This window comes from Hyla sarda, unplaced genomic scaffold (genome assembly GCF_029499605.1).
Source record: "Hyla sarda isolate aHylSar1 unplaced genomic scaffold, aHylSar1.hap1 scaffold_784, whole genome shotgun sequence".
NCBI lineage: Eukaryota > Metazoa > Chordata > Amphibia > Anura > Hylidae > Hyla > Hyla sarda.
Window position 1 is genome coordinate 70,360 of NW_026610808.1, and position 19,122 is coordinate 89,481.

General features: G+C 43.4%; 11 pseudogenes; all 11 read right to left on the reverse strand.

Annotated features, from left to right (window-relative positions):
- Positions 1-105: 105 nt before the first annotated feature.
- Positions 106-370, reverse strand: LOC130346336 (U2 spliceosomal RNA; annotated as a pseudogene).
- Positions 371-1,847: 1,477 nt separating this feature from the next.
- Positions 1,848-2,111, reverse strand: LOC130346380 (U2 spliceosomal RNA; annotated as a pseudogene).
- A 1,472-nt stretch (positions 2,112-3,583) lies between these two features.
- On the reverse strand, positions 3,584-3,844 carry LOC130346348 (U2 spliceosomal RNA; annotated as a pseudogene).
- A 1,444-nt stretch (positions 3,845-5,288) lies between these two features.
- Positions 5,289-5,552, reverse strand: LOC130346382 (U2 spliceosomal RNA; annotated as a pseudogene).
- A 1,476-nt stretch (positions 5,553-7,028) lies between these two features.
- On the reverse strand, positions 7,029-7,292 carry LOC130346317 (U2 spliceosomal RNA; annotated as a pseudogene).
- A 1,464-nt stretch (positions 7,293-8,756) lies between these two features.
- Positions 8,757-9,020, reverse strand: LOC130346383 (U2 spliceosomal RNA; annotated as a pseudogene).
- Positions 9,021-10,488: 1,468 nt separating this feature from the next.
- Positions 10,489-10,752, reverse strand: LOC130346384 (U2 spliceosomal RNA; annotated as a pseudogene).
- Positions 10,753-12,231: 1,479 nt separating this feature from the next.
- On the reverse strand, positions 12,232-12,495 carry LOC130346385 (U2 spliceosomal RNA; annotated as a pseudogene).
- A 1,473-nt stretch (positions 12,496-13,968) lies between these two features.
- Positions 13,969-14,232, reverse strand: LOC130346352 (U2 spliceosomal RNA; annotated as a pseudogene).
- Positions 14,233-15,705: 1,473 nt separating this feature from the next.
- On the reverse strand, positions 15,706-15,970 carry LOC130346320 (U2 spliceosomal RNA; annotated as a pseudogene).
- A 1,480-nt stretch (positions 15,971-17,450) lies between these two features.
- Positions 17,451-17,714, reverse strand: LOC130346386 (U2 spliceosomal RNA; annotated as a pseudogene).
- Positions 17,715-19,122: the final 1,408 nt, after the last annotated feature.

Consider the following 19,122-nt stretch of genomic DNA (forward strand, 5'->3'; position numbering starts at 1 on the left):
ATAAACCAGTCAGTGCAACTCATCATTTTGGTCTCCAATTCTCAAACTCAAATTCTCAGCCCACGGAGGATTAAATGAGAATCTTTCTTGTTTAACACTGGAATGGGGTGGTGCACTGTTCACTACCCGAAGATACTGCCACATCGGGTCAATGCATAGGGCGACAGAAGCAAGCTTCCAAATCAGCTCCCTTTCTCAAAAATCCATTTAATTTATGGTCCCCAGATAGGGAACGTATGTATCAGTATGTGCTCACAAGTCACCCAAGTGCAAGTATTCACACAAAAAAAAACGTGCCTCAGGATGCGATCTGTCGCAAGATCCTTTCTTTTTTTTACACTTGATCTAAGCCAAAAGGCCTAGAGGGGATAACCGGGAAAGGGGTGGACCCAACCATGTCCCCTTCATGAGCACTCACATTACTCATAGGAATGGAAGGAAGGCTGGCAGCCAACCAGCCTCCCATACACTTTCTGGGTGGGTGGCAGTCAGCCACCCATACATACATACAGCACAGGCTAAACCCACATCATCACTTAAAAAAAGGACAGGCGACCATTGCACTCTGATGGAGCATTTAGCAATGCAATCCATAGCCTGGCTTTTGCCTGAACCCCCATCACTCCTCCTCTTGCATATAAGACAATATTTCAGATCTGCATATGAAAACAACACGCCTACCTTTGTTGCACATAGCTGCCTGCCTGTCTCTAGTTACCCCACTGGCTGTAGCTGCGTCCCTTCCGACATGGAATAACACCAACTGTAACGATAAACTGAAAAATTAACAGTATAAACCTGCATCATTTTGGACTCTGGTATTTGCTGAATCCGGGTGACCTGACAATCGATGGTGGTGCCGCTGGTGATTCTGGCCTTCTTGGAATCTGTTGGGCCTATGTGTTAGCTCACACATCACTTGGGTATCCATGGTAACTACCACAACATGGTCATCTGCAGTTTACATCTAGCCCGTGGCATTGAATGGCATTTTAAAAGTGCTAAGGGTCCTGGTGCAATAATCCTCCCATGAGGATCAGCCTCAACGGCTTTGTAGATTGCACTCATGTCAGCAACTCCATATACATTTTTTTTTCTTCATGCTTCTTTCTTCATCCTTTTTTCTTTCTGTCATTCAGACTTTCATTCATTCGATCTCTCTCACTCACTTGCTTTAACTCATTTGTTCTCACTCACTCACTCACTCAATCACTCACTCACTCATTCACTCTCACTCACTCTCACTCTCTCACTCACTCGCTCACTAAGTCAGTCTCTCTCTCTCTCTCTCTTTTTCTTTTTATATATATTTTTTTCCGTCTTCTTCTTCTTCTTCTTCTTCTTCTTCTTCTTCAGACCCTGTCATAGCACTAAATGCCTTTCAATACCACCAGCAGATGGAGACACTCCATTGCAACATTGGTTGTGAGCAGCAGTTTCTAAAAACAAATGCCTCATGGCGGATTTCCCATCCATCAATGGATGGTAAATTTTGTTTTTATCATTCACTGACCACAGAAACCAATGCATGGTCAAGCAAGAGCAATGACACACCCTTGTGTATAGGCATGAGACCCTCATGTCATTTAACAGGATTCAGCACCACCCCACAAGACAGCTACCTGTCATGTCATGTCAAACCTGCACAGGTGTGCTAGATTATTATTATTTAGTTTTATTTTATTTTTTTACACCAATCAGTGTGCAAACATGGTCATTAAAACGCTAAATGAATAGACGTTCATAAACCAGTCAGTGCAACTCATCATTTTGGTCTCCAATTCTCAAACTCAAATTCTCACCCACGGAGGATTAAATGAGAATCTTTCTTGTTTAACACTGGAATGGGGTGGTGCACTGTTCACTACCCGAAGATACTGCCACATCGGGTCAATGCATAGGGCGACAGAAGCAAGCTTCCAAATCAGCTCCCTTTCTCAAAAATCCATTTAATTTATGGTCCCCAGATAGGGAACGTATGTATCAGTATGTGCTCACAAGTCACCCAAGTGCAAGTATTCACACAAAAAAAAACGTGCCTCAGGATGCGATCTGTCGCAAGATCCTTTCTTTTTTTACACTTGATCTAAGCCAAAAGGCCTAGAGGGGATAACCGGGAAAGGGGTGGACCCAACCATGTCCCCTTCATGAGCACTCACATTACTCATAGGAATGGAAGGAAGGCTGGCAGCCAACCAGCCTCCCATACACTTTCTGGGTGGGTGGCAGTCAGCCACCCATACATACCAGCACAGGCTAAACCCACATCATCACTTAAAAAAAGGACAGGCGACCATTGCACTCTGATGGAGCATTTAGCAATGCAATCCATAGCCTGGCTTTTGCCTGAACCCCCATCACTCCTCTCTTGCATATAAGACAATATTTCAGATCTGCATATGAAAACAACACGCCTACCTTTGTTGCACATAGCTGCCTGCCTGTCTCTAGTTACCCCACTGGCTGTAGCTGCGTCCCTTCCGACATGGAATAACACCAACTGTAACGATAAACTGAAAATTAACAGTATAAACCTGCATCATTTTGGACTCTGGTATTTGCTGAATCCGGGTGACCTGACAATCGATGGTGGTGCCGCTGGTGATTCTGGCCTTCTTGGAATCTGTTGGGCCTATGTGTTAGCTCACACATCACTTGGGTATCCATGGTAACTACCACAACATGGTCATCTGCAGTTTACATCTAGCCCGTGGCATTGAATGGCATTTTAAAAGTGCTAAGGGTCCTGGTGCAATAATCCTCCCATGAGGATCAGCCTCAACGGCTTTGTAGATTGCACTCATGTCAGCAACTCCATATACATTTTTTTTTCTTCATGCTTCTTTCTTCATCCTTTTTTCTTTCTGTCATTCAGACTTTCATTCATTCGATCTCTCTCACTCACTTGCTTTAACTCATTTGTTCTCACTCACTCACTCACTCACTCAATCACTCACCTCACTCATTCACTCTCACTCACTCTCACTCTCTCACTCACTCGCTCACTAAGTCAGTCTCTCTCTCTCTCTCTCTTTTCTTTTTATATATATTTTTTTCCGTCTTCTTCTTCTTCTTCTTCTTCTTCTTCTTCAGACCCTGTCATAGCACTAATGCCTTTCCAATACCACCAGCAGATGGAGACACTCCATTGCAACATTGGTTGTGAGCAGCAGTTTTCTAAAAACAAATGCCTCATGGCGGATTTCCCATCCATCAATGATGGTAAATTTTGTTTTTATCATTCACTGACCACAGAAACCAATGCATGGTCAAGCAACAGCAATGACACACCCTTGTGTATAGGCATGAGACCCTCATGTCATTTAACAGGATTCAGCACCACCCACAAGACAGCTACCTGTCATGTCATGTCAAACCTGCACAGGTGTGCTAGATTATTATTATTTAGTTTTATTTTATTTTTTTACACCAATCAGTGTGCAAACATGGTCATTAAAACGCTAAATGAATAGACGTTCATAAACCAGTCAGTGCAACTCATCATTTTGGTCTCCAATTCTCAAACTCAAATTCTCACCCACGGAGGATTAAATGAGAATCTTTCTTGTTTAACACTGGAATGGGGTGGTGCACTGTTCACTACCCGAAGATACTGCCACATCGGGTCAATGCATAGGGCGACAGAAGCAAGCTTCCAAATCAGCTCCCTTTCTCAAAATCCATTTAATTTATGGTCCCCAGATAGGGAACGTATGTATCAGTATGTGCTCACAAGTCACCCAAGTGCAAGTATTCACACAAAAAAAACGTGCCTCAGGATGCGATCTGTCGCAAGATCCTTTCTTTTTTACACTTGATCTAAGCCAAAAGGCCTAGAGGGGATAACCGGGAAAGGGGTGGACCCAACCATGTCCCCTTCATGAGCACTCACATTACTCATAGGAATGGAAGGAAGGCTGGCAGCCAACCAGCCTCCCATACACTTTCTGGTGGGTGGCAGTCAGCCACCCATACATACATACAGCACAGGCTAAACCCACGTCATCACTTAAAAAAAGGACAGGCGACCATTGCACTCTGATGGAGCATTTAGCAATGCAATCCATAGCCTGGCTTTTGCCTGAACCCCCATCACTCCTCCTCTTGCATATAAGACAATATTTCAGATCTGCATATGAAAACAACACGCCTACCTTTGTTGCACATAGCTGCCTGCCTGTCTCTAGTTACCCACTGGCTGTAGCTGCGTCCCTTCCGACATGGAATAACACCAACTGTAACGATAAACTGAAAATTAACAGTATAAACCTGCATCATTTTGGACTCTGGTATTTGCTGAATCCGGGTGACCTGACAATCGATGGTGGTGCCGCTGGTGATTCTGGCCTTCTTGGAATCTGTTGGGCCTATGTGTTAGCTCACACATCACTTGGGTATCCATGGTAACTACCACAACATGGTCATCTGCAGTTTACATCTAGCCCGTGGCATTGAATGGCATTTTAAAAGTGCTAAGGGTCCTGGTGCAATAATCCTCCCATGAGGATCAGCCTCAACGGCTTTGTAGATTGCACTCATGTCAGCAACTCCATATACATTTTTTTTTCTTCATGCTTCTTTCTTCATCCTTTTTTCTTTCTGTCATTCAGACTTTCATTCATTCGATCTCTCTCACTCACTTGCTTTAACTCATTTGTTCTCACTCACTCACTCAATCACTCACTCACTCATTCACTCTCACTCTCTCACTCACTCGCTCACTAAGTCAGTCTCTCTCTCTCTCTCTCTTTTTCTTTTTATATATATTTTTTTCCGTCTTCTTCTTCTTCTTCTTCAGACCCTGTCATAGCACTAATGCCTTTCCAATACCACCAGCAGATGGAGACACTCCATTGCAACATTGGTTGTGAGCAGCAGTTTCTAAAAACAAATGCCTCATGGCGGATTTCCCATCCATCAATGGATGGTAAATTTTGTTTTTATCATTCACTGACCACAGAAACCAATGCATGGTCAAGCAACAGCAATGACACACCCTTGTGTATAGGCATGAGACCCTCATGTCATTTAACAGGATTCAGCACCACCCACAAGACAGCTACCTGTCATGTCATGTCAAACCTGCACAGGTGTGCTAGATTATTATTATTTAGTTTTATTTTATTTTTTTACACCAATCAGTGTGCAAACATGGTCATTAAAACGCTAAATGAATAGACGTTCATAAACCAGTCAGTGCAACTCATCATTTTGGTCTCCAATTCTCAAACTCAAATTCTCACCCACGGAGGATTAAATGAGAATCTTTCTTGTTTAACACTGGAATGGGGTGGTGCACTGTTCACTACCCGAAGATACTGCCACATCGGGTCAATGCATAGGGCGACAGAAGCAAGCTTCCAAATCAGCTCCCTTTCTCAAAAATCCATTTAATTTATGGTCCCCAGATAGGGAACGTATGTATCAGTATGTGCTCACAAGTCACCCAAGTGCAAGTATTCACACAAAAAAAAACGTGCCTCAGGATGCGATCTGTCGCAAGATCCTTTCTTTTTTTACACTTGATCTAAGCCAAAAGGCCTAGAGGGGATAACCGGGAAAGGGGTGGACCCAACCATGTCCCCTTCATGAGCACTCACATTACTCATAGGAATGGAAGGAAGGCTGGCAGCCAACCAGCCTCCCATACACTTTCTGGGTGGGTGGCAGTCAGCCACCCATACATACATACAGCACAGGCTAAACCCACATCATCACTTAAAAAAAGGACAGGCGACCATTGCACTCTGATGGAGCATTTAGCAATGCAATCCATAGCCTGGCTTTTGCCTGAACCCCCATCACTCCTCCTCTTGCATATAAGACAATATTTCAGATCTGCATATGAAAACAACACGCCTACCTTTGTTGCACATAGCTGCCTGCCTGTCTCTAGTTACCCCACTGGCTGTAGCTGCGTCCCTTCCGACATGGAATAACACCAACTGTAACGATAAACTGAAAATTAACAGTATAAACCTGCATCATTTTGGACTCTGGTATTTGCTGAATCCGGGTGACCTGACAATCGATGGTGGTGCCGCTGGTGATTCTGGCCTTCTTGGAATCTGTTGGGCCTATGTGTTAGCTCACACATCACTTGGGTATCCATGGTAACTACCACAACATGGTCATCTGCAGTTTACATCTAGCCCGTGGCATTGAATGGCATTTTAAAAGTGCTAAGGGTCCTGGTGCAATAATCCTCCCATGAGGATCAGCCTCAACGGCTTTGTAGATTGCACTCATGTCAGCAACTCCATATACATTTTTTTTTCTTCATGCTTCTTTCTTCATCCTTTTTTCTTTCTGTCATTCAGACTTTCATTCATTCGATCTCTCTCACTCACTTGCTTTAACTCATTTGTTCTCACTCACTCACTCACTCACTCAATCACTCACTCACTCATTCACTCTCACTCACTCTCACTCTCTCACTCACTCGCTCACTAAGTCAGTCTCTCTCTCTCTCTCTCTTTTTCTTTTTATATATATTTTTTTCCGTCTTCTTCTTCTTCTTCTTCTTCTTCTTCTTCAGACCCTGTCATAGCACTAATGCCTTTCCAATACCACCAGCAGATGGAGACACTCCATTGCAACATTGGTTGTGAGCAGCAGTTTCTAAAAACAAATGCCTCATGGCGGATTTCCCATCCATCAATGGATGGTAAATTTTGTTTTTATCATTCACTGACCACAGAAACCAATGCATGGTCAAGCAACAGCAATGACACACCCTTGTGTATAGGCATGAGACCCTCATGTCATTTAACAGGATTCAGCACCACCCACAAGACAGCTACCTGTCATGTCATGTCAAACCTGCACAGGTGTGCTAGATTATTATTATTTAGTTTTATTTTATTTTTTTACACCAATCAGTGTGCAAACATGGTCATTAAAACGCTAAATGAATAGACGTTCATAAACCAGTCAGTGCAACTCATCATTTTGGTCTCCAATTCTCAAACTCAAATTCTCACCCACGGAGGATTAAATGAGAATCTTTCTTGTTTAACACTGGAATGGGGTGGTGCACTGTTCACTACCCGAAGATACTGCCACATCGGGTCAATGCATAGGGCGACAGAAGCAAGCTTCCAAATCAGCTCCCTTTCTCAAAAATCCATTTAATTTATGGTCCCCAGATAGGGAACGTATGTATCAGTATGTGCTCACAAGTCACCCAAGTGCAAGTATTCACACAAAAAAAAACATGCCTCAGGATGCGATCTGTCGCAAGATCCTTTCTTTTTTTACACTTGATCTAAGCCAAAAGGCCTAGAGGGGATAACCGGGAAAGGGGTGGACCCAACCATGTCCCCTTCATGAGCACTCACATTACTCATAGGAATGGAAGGAAGGCTGGCAGCCAACCAGCCTCCCATACACTTTCTGGGTGGGTGGCAGTCAGCCACCCATACATACATACAGCACAGGCTAAACCCACATCATCACTTAAAAAAAGGACAGGCGACCATTGCACTCTGATGGAGCATTTAGCAATGCAATCCATAGCCTGGCTTTTGCCTGAACCCCCATCACTCCTCCTCTTGCATATAAGACAATATTTCAGATCTGCATATGAAAACAACACGCCTACCTTTGTTGCACATAGCTGCCTGCCTGTCTCTAGTTACCCCACTGGCTGTAGCTGCGTCCCTTCCGACATGGAATAACACCAACTGTAACGATAAACTGAAAATTAACAGTATAAACCTGCATCATTTTGGACTCTGGTATTTGCTGAATCCGGGTGACCTGACAATCGATGGTGGTGCCGCTGGTGATTCTGGCCTTCTTGGAATCTGTTGGGCCTATGTGTTAGCTCACACATCACTTGGGTATCCATGGTAACTACCACAACATGGTCATCTGCAGTTTACATCTAGCCCGTGGCATTGAATGGCATTTTAAAAGTGCTAAGGGTCCTGGTGCAATAATCCTCCCATGAGGATCAGCCTCAACGGCTTTGTAGATTGCACTCATGTCAGCAACTCCATATACATTTTTTTTTCTTCATGCTTCTTTCTTCATCCTTTTTTCTTTCTGTCATTCAGACTTTCATTCATTCGATCTCTCTCACTCACTTGCTTTAACTCATTTGTTCTCACTCACTCACTCACTCACTCAATCACTCACTCACTCATTCACTCTCACTCACTCTCACTCTCTCACTCACTCGCTCACTAAGTCAGTCTCTCTCTCTCTCTCTCTTTTTCTTTTTATATATATTTTTTTCCGTCTTCTTCTTCTTCTTCTTCAGACCCTGTCATAGCACTAATGCCTTTCCAATACCACCAGCAGATGGAGACACTCCATTGCAACATTGGTTGTGAGCAGCAGTTTCTAAAAACAAATGCCTCATGGCGGATTTCCCATCCATCAATGGATGGTAAATTTTGTTTTTATCATTCACTGACCACAGAAACCAATGCATGGTCAAGCAACAGCAATGACACACCCTTGTGTATAGGCATGAGACCCTCATGTCATTTAACAGGATTCAGCACCACCCACAAGACAGCTACCTGTCATGTCATGTCAAACCTGCACAGGTGTGCTAGATTATTATTATTTAGTTTTATTTTATTTTTTTACACCAATCAGTGTGCAAACATGGTCATTAAAACGCTAAATGAATAGACGTTCATAAACCAGTCAGTGCAACTCATCATTTTGGTCTCCAATTCTCAAACTCAAATTCTCACCCACGGAGGATTAAATGAGAATCTTTCTTGTTTAACACTGGAATGGGGTGGTGCACTGTTCACTACCCGAAGATACTGCCACATCGGGTCAATGCATAGGGCGACAGAAGCAAGCTTCCAAATCAGCTCCCTTTCTCAAAAATCCATTTAATTTATGGTCCCCAGATAGGGAACGTATGTATCAGTATGTGCTCACAAGTCACCCAAGTGCAAGTATTCACACAAAAAAAAACGTGCCTCAGGATGCGATCTGTCGCAAGATCCTTTCTTTTTTTACACTTGATCTAAGCCAAAAGGCCTAGAGGGGATAACCGGGAAAGGGGTGGACCCAACCATGTCCCCTTCATGAGCACTCACATTACTCATAGGAATGGAAGGAAGGCTGGCAGCCAACCAGCCTCCCATACACTTTCTGGGTGGGTGGCAGTCAGCCACCCATACATACATACAGCACAGGCTAAACCCACATCATCACTTAAAAAAAGGACAGGCGACCATTGCACTCTGATGGAGCATTTAGCAATGCAATCCATAGCCTGGCTTTTGCCTGAACCCCCATCACTCCTCCTCTTGCATATAAGACAATATTTCAGATCTGCATATGAAAACAACACGCCTACCTTTGTTGCACATAGCTGCCTGCCTGTCTCTAGTTACCCCACTGGCTGTAGCTGCGTCCCTTCCGACATGGAATAACACCAACTGTAACGATAAACTGAAAATTAACAGTATAAACCTGCATCATTTTGGACTCTGGTATTTGCTGAATCCGGGTGACCTGACAATCGATGGTGGTGCCGCTGGTGATTCTGGCCTTCTTGGAATCTGTTGGGCCTATGTGTTAGCTCACACATCACTTGGGTATCCATGGTAACTACCACAACATGATCTGCAGTTTACATCTAGCCCGTGGCATTGAATGGCATTTTAAAAGTGCTAAGGGTCCTGGTGCAATAATCCTCCCATGAGGATCAGCCTCAACGGCTTTGTAGATTGCACTCATGTCAGCAACTCCATATACATTTTTTTTTCTTCATGCTTCTTTCTTCATCCTTTTTTCTTTCTGTCATTCAGACTTTCATTCATTCGATCTCTCTCACTCACTTGCTTTAACTCATTTGTTCTCACTCACTCACTCACTCACTCACTCAATCACTCACTCACTCATTCACTCTCACTCACTCTCACTCTCTCACTCACTCGCTCACTAAGTCAGTCTCTCTCTCTCTTTTTCTTTTTATATATATTTTTTTCCGTCTTCTTCTTCTTCTTCTTCTTCTTCTTCAGACCCTGTCATAGCACTAATGCCTTTCCAATACCACCAGCAGATGGAGACACTCCATTGCAACATTGGTTGTGAGCAGCAGTTTCTAAAAACAAATGCCTCATGGCGGATTTCCCATCCATCAATGGATGGTAAATTTTGTTTTTATCATTCACTGACCACAGAAACCAATGCATGGTCAAGCAACAGCAATGACACACCCTTGTGTATAGGCATGAGACCCTCATGTCATTTAACAGGATTCAGCACCACCCACAAGACAGCTACCTGTCATGTCATGTCAAACCTGCACAGGTGTGCTAGATTATTATTATTTAGTTTTATTTTATTTTTTTACACCAATCAGTGTGCAAACATGGTCATTAAAACGCTAAATGAATAGACGTTCATAAACCAGTCAGTGCAACTCATCATTTTGGTCTCCAATTCTCAAACTCAAATTCTCACCCACGGAGGATTAAATGAGAATCTTTCTTGTTTAACACTGGAATGGGGTGGTGCACTGTTCACTACCCGAAGATACTGCCACATCGGGTCAATGCATAGGGCGACAGAAGCAAGCTTCCAAATCAGCTCCCTTTCTCAAAAATCCATTTAATTTATGGTCCCCAGATAGGGAACGTATGTATCAGTATGTGCTCACAAGTCACCCAAGTGCAAGTATTCACACAAAAAAAAACGTGCCTCAGGATGCGATCTGTCGCAAGATCCTTTCTTTTTTTACACTTGATCTAAGCCAAAAGGCCTAGAGGGGATAACCGGGAAAGGGGTGGACCCAACCATGTCCCCTTCATGAGCACTCACATTACTCATAGGAATGGAAGGAAGGCTGGCAGCCAACCAGCCTCCCATACACTTTCTGGGTGGGTGGCAGTCAGCCAGCCATACATACATACAGCACAGGCTAAACCCACATCATCACTTAAAAAAAGGACAGGCGACCATTGCACTCTGATGGAGCATTTAGCAATGCAATCCATAGCCTGGCTTTTGCCTGAACCCCCATCACTCCTCCTCTTGCATATAAGACAATATTTCAGATCTGCATATGAAAACAACACGCCTACCTTTGTTGCACATAGCTGCCTGCCTGTCTCTAGTTACCCCACTGGCTGTAGCTGCGTCCCTTCCGACATGGAATAACACCAACTGTAACGATAAACTGAAAATTAACAGTATAAACCTGCATCATTTTGGACTCTGGTATTTGCTGAATCCGGGTGACCTGACAATCGATGGTGGTGCCGCTGGTGATTCTGGCCTTCTTGGAATCTGTTGGGCCTATGTGTTAGCTCACACATCACTTGGGTATCCATGGTAACTACCACAACATGGTCATCTGCAGTTTACATCTAGCCCGTGGCATTGAATGGCATTTTAAAAGTGCTAAGGGTCCTGGTGCAATAATCCTCCCATGAGGATCAGCCTCAACGGCTTTGTAGATTGCACTCATGTCAGCAACTCCATATACATTTTTTTTTCTTCATGCTTCTTTCTTCATCCTTTTTTCTTTCTGTCATTCAGACTTTCATTCATTCGATCTCTCTCACTCACTTGCTTTAACTCATTTGTTCTCACTCACTCACTCACTCACTCAATCACTCACTCACTCATTCACTCTCACTCACTCTCACTCTCTCACTCACTCGCTCACTAAGTCAGTCTCTCTCTCTCTCTCTCTTTTTCTTTTTATATATATTTTTTTCCGTCTTCTTCTTCTTCTTCTTCTTCTTCTTCTTCTTCAGACCCTGTCATAGCACTAATGCCTTTCCAATACCACCAGCAGATGGAGACACTCCATTGCAACATTGGTTGTGAGCAGCAGTTTCTAAAAACAAATGCCTCATGGCGGATTTCCCATCCATCAATGGATGGTAAATTTTGTTTTTATCATTCACTGACCACAGAAACCAATGCATGGTCAAGCAACAGCAATGACACACCCTTGTGTATAGGCATGAGACCCTCATGTCATTTAACAGGATTCAGCACCACCCACAAGACAGCTACCTGTCATGTCATGTCAAACCTGCACAGGTGTGCTAGATTATTATTATTTAGTTTTATTTTATTTTTTTACACCAATCAGTGTGCAAACATGGTCATTAAAACGCTAAATGAATAGACGTTCATAAACCAGTCAGTGCAACTCATCATTTTGGTCTCCAATTCTCAAACTCAAATTCTCACCCACGGAGGATTAAATGAGAATCTTTCTTGTTTAACACTGGAATGGGGTGGTGCACTGTTCACTACCCGAAGATACTGCCACATCGGGTCAATGCATAGGGCGACAGAAGCAAGCTTCCAAATCAGCTCCCTTTCTCAAAAATCCATTTAATTTATGGTCCCCAGATAGGGAACGTATGTATCAGTATGTGCTCACAAGTCACCCAAGTGCAAGTATTCACACAAAAAAAAACGTGCCTCAGGATGCGATCTGTCGCAAGATCCTTTCTTTTTTTACACTTGATCTAAGCCAAAAGGCCTAGAGGGGATAACCGGGAAAGGGGTGGACCCAACCATGTCCCCTTCATGAGCACTCACATTACTCATAGGAATGGAAGGAAGGCTGGCAGCCAACCAGCCTCCCATACACTTTCTGGGTGGGTGGCAGTCAGCCACCCATACATACATACAGCACAGGCTAAACCCACATCATCACTTAAAAAAAGGACAGGCGACCATTGCACTCTGATGGAGCATTTAGCAATGCAATCCATAGCCTGGCTTTTGCCTGAACCCCCATCACTCCTCCTCTTGCATATAAGACAATATTTCAGATCTGCATATGAAAACAACACGCCTACCTTTGTTGCACATAGCTGCCTGCCTGTCTCTAGTTACCCCACTGGCTGTAGCTGCGTCCCTTCCGACATGGAATAACACCAACTGTAACGATAAACTGAAAATTAACTGTATAAACCTGCATCATTTTGGACTCTGGTATTTGCTGAATCCGGGTGACCTGACAATCGATGGTGGTGCCGCTGGTGATTCTGGCCTTCTTGGAATCTGTTGGGCCTATGTGTTAGCTCACACATCACTTGGGTATCCATGGTAACTACCACAACATGGTCATCTGCAGTTTACATCTAGCCCGTGGCATTGAATGGCATTTTAAAAGTGCTAAGGGTCCTGGTGCAATAATCCTCCCATGAGGATCAGCCTCAACGGCTTTGTAGATTGCACTCATGTCAGCAACTCCATATACATTTTTTTTTCTTCATGCTTCTTTCTTCATCCTTTTTTCTTTCTGTCATTCAGACTTTCATTCATTCGATCTCTCTCACTCACTTGCTTTAACTCATTTGTTCTCACTCACTCACTCACTCACTCAATCACTCACTCACTCATTCACTCTCACTCACTCTCACTCTCTCACTCACTCGCTCACTAAGTCAGTCTCTCTCTCTCTCTCTCTTTTTCTTTTTATATATATTTTTTTCCGTCTTCTTCTTCTTCTTCTTCTTCTTCTTCAGACCCTGTCATAGCACTAATGCCTTTCCAATACCACCAGCAGATGGAGACACTCCATTGCAACATTGGTTGTGAGCAGCAGTTTCTAAAAACAAATGCCTCATGGCGGATTTCCCATCCATCAATGGATGGTAAATTTTGTTTTTATCATTCACTGACCACAGAAACCAATGCATGGTCAAGCAACAGCAATGACACACCCTTGTGTATAGGCATGAGACCCTCATGTCATTTAACAGGATTCAGCACCACCCACAAGACAGCTACCTGTCATGTCATGTCAAACCTGCACAGGTGTGCTAGATTATTATTATTTAGTTTTATTTTATTTTTTTACACCAATCAGTGTGCAAACATGGTCATTAAAACGCTAAATGAATAGACGTTCATAAACCAGTCAGTGCAACTCATCATTTTGGTCTCCAATTCTCAAACTCAAATTCTCACCCACGGAGGATTAAATGAGAATCTTTCTTGTTTAACACTGGAATGGGGTGGTGCACTGTTCACTACCCGAAGATACTGCCACATCGGGTCAATGCATAGGGCGACAGAAGCAAGCTTCCAAATCAGCTCCCTTTCTCAAAAATCCATTTAATTTATGGTCCCCAGATAGGGAACGTATGTATCAGTATGTGCTCACAAGTCACCCAAGTGCAAGTATTCACACAAAAAAAAATGTGCCTCAGGATGCGATCTGTCGCAAGATCCTTTCTTTTTTTACACTTGATCTAAGCCAAAAGGCCTAGAGGGGATAACCGGGAAAGGGGTGGACCCAACCATGTCCCCTTCATGAGCACTCACATTACTCATAGGAATGGAAGGAAGGCTGGCAGCCAACCAGCCTCCCATACACTTTCTGGGTGGGTGGCAGTCAGCCACCCATACATACATACAGCACAGGCTAAACCCACATCATCACTTAAAAAAAGGACAGGCGACCATTGCACTCTGATGGAGCATTTAGCAATGCAATCCATAGCCTGGCTTTTGCCTGAACCCCCATCACTCCTCCTCTTGCATATAAGACAATATTTCAGATCTGCATATGAAAACAACACGCCTACCTTTGTTGCACATAGCTGCCTGCCTGTCTCTAGTTACCCCACTGGCTGTAGCTGCGTCCCTTCCGACATGGAATAACACCAACTGTAACGATAAACTGAAAATTAACAGTATAAACCTGCATCATTTTGGACTCTGGTATTTGCTGAATCCGGGTGACCTGACAATCGATGGTGGTGCCGCTGGTGATTCTGGCCTTCTTGGAATCTGTTGGGCCTATGTGTTAGCTCACACATCACTTGGGTATCCATGGTAACTACCACAACATGGTCATCTGCAGTTTACATCTAGCCCGTGGCATTGAATGGCATTTTAAAAGTGCTAAGGGTCCTGGTGCAATAATCCTCCCATGAGGATCAGCCTCAACGGCTTTGTAGATTGCACTCATGTCAGCAACTCCATATACATTTTTTTTTCTTCATGCTTCTTTCTTCATCCTTTTTTCTTTCTGTCATTCAGACTTTCATTCATTCGATCTCTCTCACTCACTTGCTTTAACTCATTTGTTCTCACTCACTCACTCACTCACTCAATCACTCACTCACTCATTCACTCTCACTCACTCTCACTCTCTCACTCACTCGCTCACTAAGTCAGTCTCTCTCTCTCTCTCTCTTTTTCTTTTTATATATATTTTTTTCCGTCTTCTTCTTCTTCTTCTTCTTCTTCTTCAGACCCTGTCATAGCACTAATGCCTTTCCAATACCACCAGCAGATGGAGACACTCCATTGCAACATTGGTTGTGAGCAGCAGTTTCTAAAAACAAATGCCTCATGGCGGATTTCCCATCCATCAATGGATGGTAAATTTTGTTTTTATCATTCACTGACCACAGAAACCAATGCATGGTCAAGCAACAGCAATGACACACCCTTGTGTATAGGCATGAGACCCTCATGTCATTTAACAGGATTCAGCACCACCCACAAGACAGCTACCTGTCATGTCATGTCAAACCTGCACAGGTGTGCTAGATTATTATTATTTAGTTTTATTTTATTTTTTTACACCAATCAGTGTGCAAACATGGTCATTAAAACGCTAAATGAATAGACGTTCATAAACCAGTCAGTGCAACTCATCATTTTGGTCTCCAATTCTCAAACTCAAATTCTCACCCACGGAGGATTAAATGAGAATCTTTCTTGTTTAACACTGGAATGGGGTGGTGCACTGTTCACTACCCGAAGATACTGCCACATCGGGTCAATGCATAGGGCGACAGAAGCAAGCTTCCAAATCAGCTCCCTTTCTCAAAAATCCATTTAATTTATGGTCCCCAGATAGGGAACGTATGTATCAGTATGTGCTCACAAGTCACCCAAGTGCAAGTATTCACACAAAAAAAAAACGTGCCTCAGGATGCGATCTGTCGCAAGATCCTTTCTTTTTTTACACTTGATCTAAGCCAAAAGGCCTAGAGGGGATAACCGGGAAAGGGGTGGACCCAACCATGTCCCCTTCATGAGCACTCACATTACTCATAGGAATGGAAGGAAGGCTGGCAGCCAACCAGCCTCCCATACACTTTCTGGGTGGGTGGCAGTCAGCCACCCATACATACATACAGCACAGGCTAAACCCACATCATCACTTAAAAAAAGGACAGGCGACCATTGCACTCTGATGGAGCATTTAGCAATGCAATCCATAGCCTGGCTTTTGCCTGAACCCCCATCACTCCTCCTCTTGCATATAAGACAATATTTCAGATCTGCATATGAAAACAACACGCCTACCTTTGTTGCACATAGCTGCCTGCCTGTCTCTAGTTACCCCACTGGCTGTAGCTGCGTCCCTTCCGACATGGAATAACACCAACTGTAACGATAAACTGAAAATTAACAGTATAAACCTGCATCATTTTGGACTCTGGTATTTGCTGAATCCGGGTGACCTGACAATCGATGGTGGTGCCGCTGGTGATTCTGGCCTTCTTGGAATCTGTTGGGCCTATGTGTTAGCTCACACATCACTTGGGTATCCATGGTAACTACCACAACATGGTCATCTGCAGTTTACATCTAGCCCGTGGCATTGAATGGCATTTTAAAAGTGCTAAGGGTCCTGGTGCAATAATCCTCCCATGAGGATCAGCCTCAACGGCTTTGTAGATTGCACTCATGTCAGCAACTCCATATACATTTTTTTTTCTTCATGCTTCTTTCTTCATCCTTTTTTCTTTCTGTCATTCAGACTTTCATTCATTCGATCTCTCTCACTCACTTGCTTTAACTCATTTGTTCTCACTCACTCACTCACTCACTCACTCAATCACTCACTCACTCATTCACTCTCACTCACTCTCACTCTCTCACTCACTCGCTCACTAAGTCAGTCTCTCTCTCTCTCTCTCTTTTTCTTTTTATATATATTTTTTTCCGTCTTCTTCTTCTTCTTCTTCTTCTTCTTCTTCAGACCCTGTCATAGCACTAATGCCTTTCCAATACCACCAGCATATGGAGACACTCCATTGCAACATTGGTTGTGAGCAGCAGTTTCTAAAAACAAATGCCTCATGGCGGATTTCCCATCCATCAATGGATGGTAAATTTTGTTTTTATCATTCACTGACCACAGAAACCAATGCATGGTCAAGCAACAGCAATGACACACCCTTGTGTATAGGCATGAGACCCTCATGTCATTTAACAGGATTCAGCACCACCCACAAGACAGCTACCTGTCATGTCATGTCAAACCTGCACAGGTGTGCTAGATTATTATTATTTAGTTTTATTTTATTTTTTTACACCAATCAGTGTGCAAACATGGTCATTAAAACGCTAAATGAATAGACGTTCATAAACCAGTCAGTGCAACTCATCATTTTGGTCTCCAATTCTCAAACTCAAATTCTCACCCACGGAGGATTAAATGAGAATCTTTCTTGTTTAACACTGGAATGGGGTGGTGCACTGTTCACTACCCGAAGATACTGCCACATCGGGTCAATGCATAGGGCGACAGAAGCAAGCTTCCAAATCAGCTCCCTTTCTCAAAAATCCATTTAATTTATGGTCCCCAGATAGGGAACGTATGTATCAGTATGTGCTCACAAGTCACCCAAGTGCAAGTATTCACACAAAAAAAAACGTGCCTCAGGATGCGATCTGTCGCAAGATCCTTTCTTTTTTTACACTTGATCTAAGCCAAAAGGCCTAGAGGGGATAACCAGGAAAGGGGTGGACCCAACCATGTCCCCTTCATGAGCACTCACATTACTCATAGGAATGGAAGGAAGGCTGGCAGCCAACCAGCCTCCCATACACTTTCTGGGTGGGTGGCAGTCAGCCACCCATACATACATACAGCACAGGCTAAACCCACATCATCACTTAAAAAAAGGACAGGCGACCATTGCACTCTGATGGAGCATTTAGCAATGCAATCCATAGCCTGGCTTTTGCCTGAACCCCCATCACTCCTCCTCTTGCATATAAGACAATATTTCAGATCTGCATATGAAAACAACACGCCTACCTTTGTTGCACATAGCTGCCTGCCTGTCTCTAGTTACCCCACTGGCTGTAGCTGCGTCCCTTCCGACATGGAATAACACCAACTGTAACGATAAACTGAAAATTAACAGTATAAACCTGCATCATTTTGGACTCTGGTATTTGCTGAATCCGGGTGACCTGACAATCGATGGTGGTGCCGCTGGTGATTCTGGCCTTCTTGGAATCTGTTGGGCCTATGTGTTAGCTCACACATCACTTGGGTATCCATGGTAACTACCACAACATGGTCATCTGCAGTTTACATCTAGCCCGTGGCATTGAATGGCATTTTAAAAGTGCTAAGGGTCCTGGTGCAATAATCCTCCCATGAGGATCAGCCTCAACGGCTTTGTAGATTGCACTCATGTCAGCAACTCCATATACATTTTTTTTTCTTCATGCTTCTTTCTTCATCCTTTTTTCTTTCTGTCATTCAGACTTTCATTCATTCGATCTCTCTCACTCACTTGCTTTAACTCATTTGTTCTCACTCACTCACTCACTCACTCACTCAATCACTCACTCACTCATTCACTCTCACTCACTCTCACTCTCTCACTCACTCGCTCACTAAGTCAGTCTCTCTCTCTCTCTCTCTTTTTCTTTTTATATATATTTTTTTCCGTCTTCTTCTTCTTCTTCTTCTTCTTCTTCTTCTTCAGACCCTGTCATAGCACTAATGCCTTTCCAATACCACCAGCAGATGGAGACACTCCATTGCAACATTGGTTGTGAGCAGCAGTTTCTAAAAACAAATGCCTCATGGCGGATTTCCCATCCATCAATGGATGGTAAATTTTGTTTTTATCATTCACTGACCACAGAAACCAATGCATGGTCAAGCAACAGCAATGACACACCCTTGTGTATAGGCATGAGACCCTCATGTCATTTAACAGGATTCAGCACCACCCACAAGACAGCTACCTGTCATGTCATGTCAAACCTGCACAGGTGTGCTAGATTATTATTATTTAGTTTTATTTTATTTTTTTACACCAATCAGTGTGCAAACATGGTCATTAAAACGCTAAATGAATAGACGTTCATAAACCAGTCAGTGCAACTCATCATTTT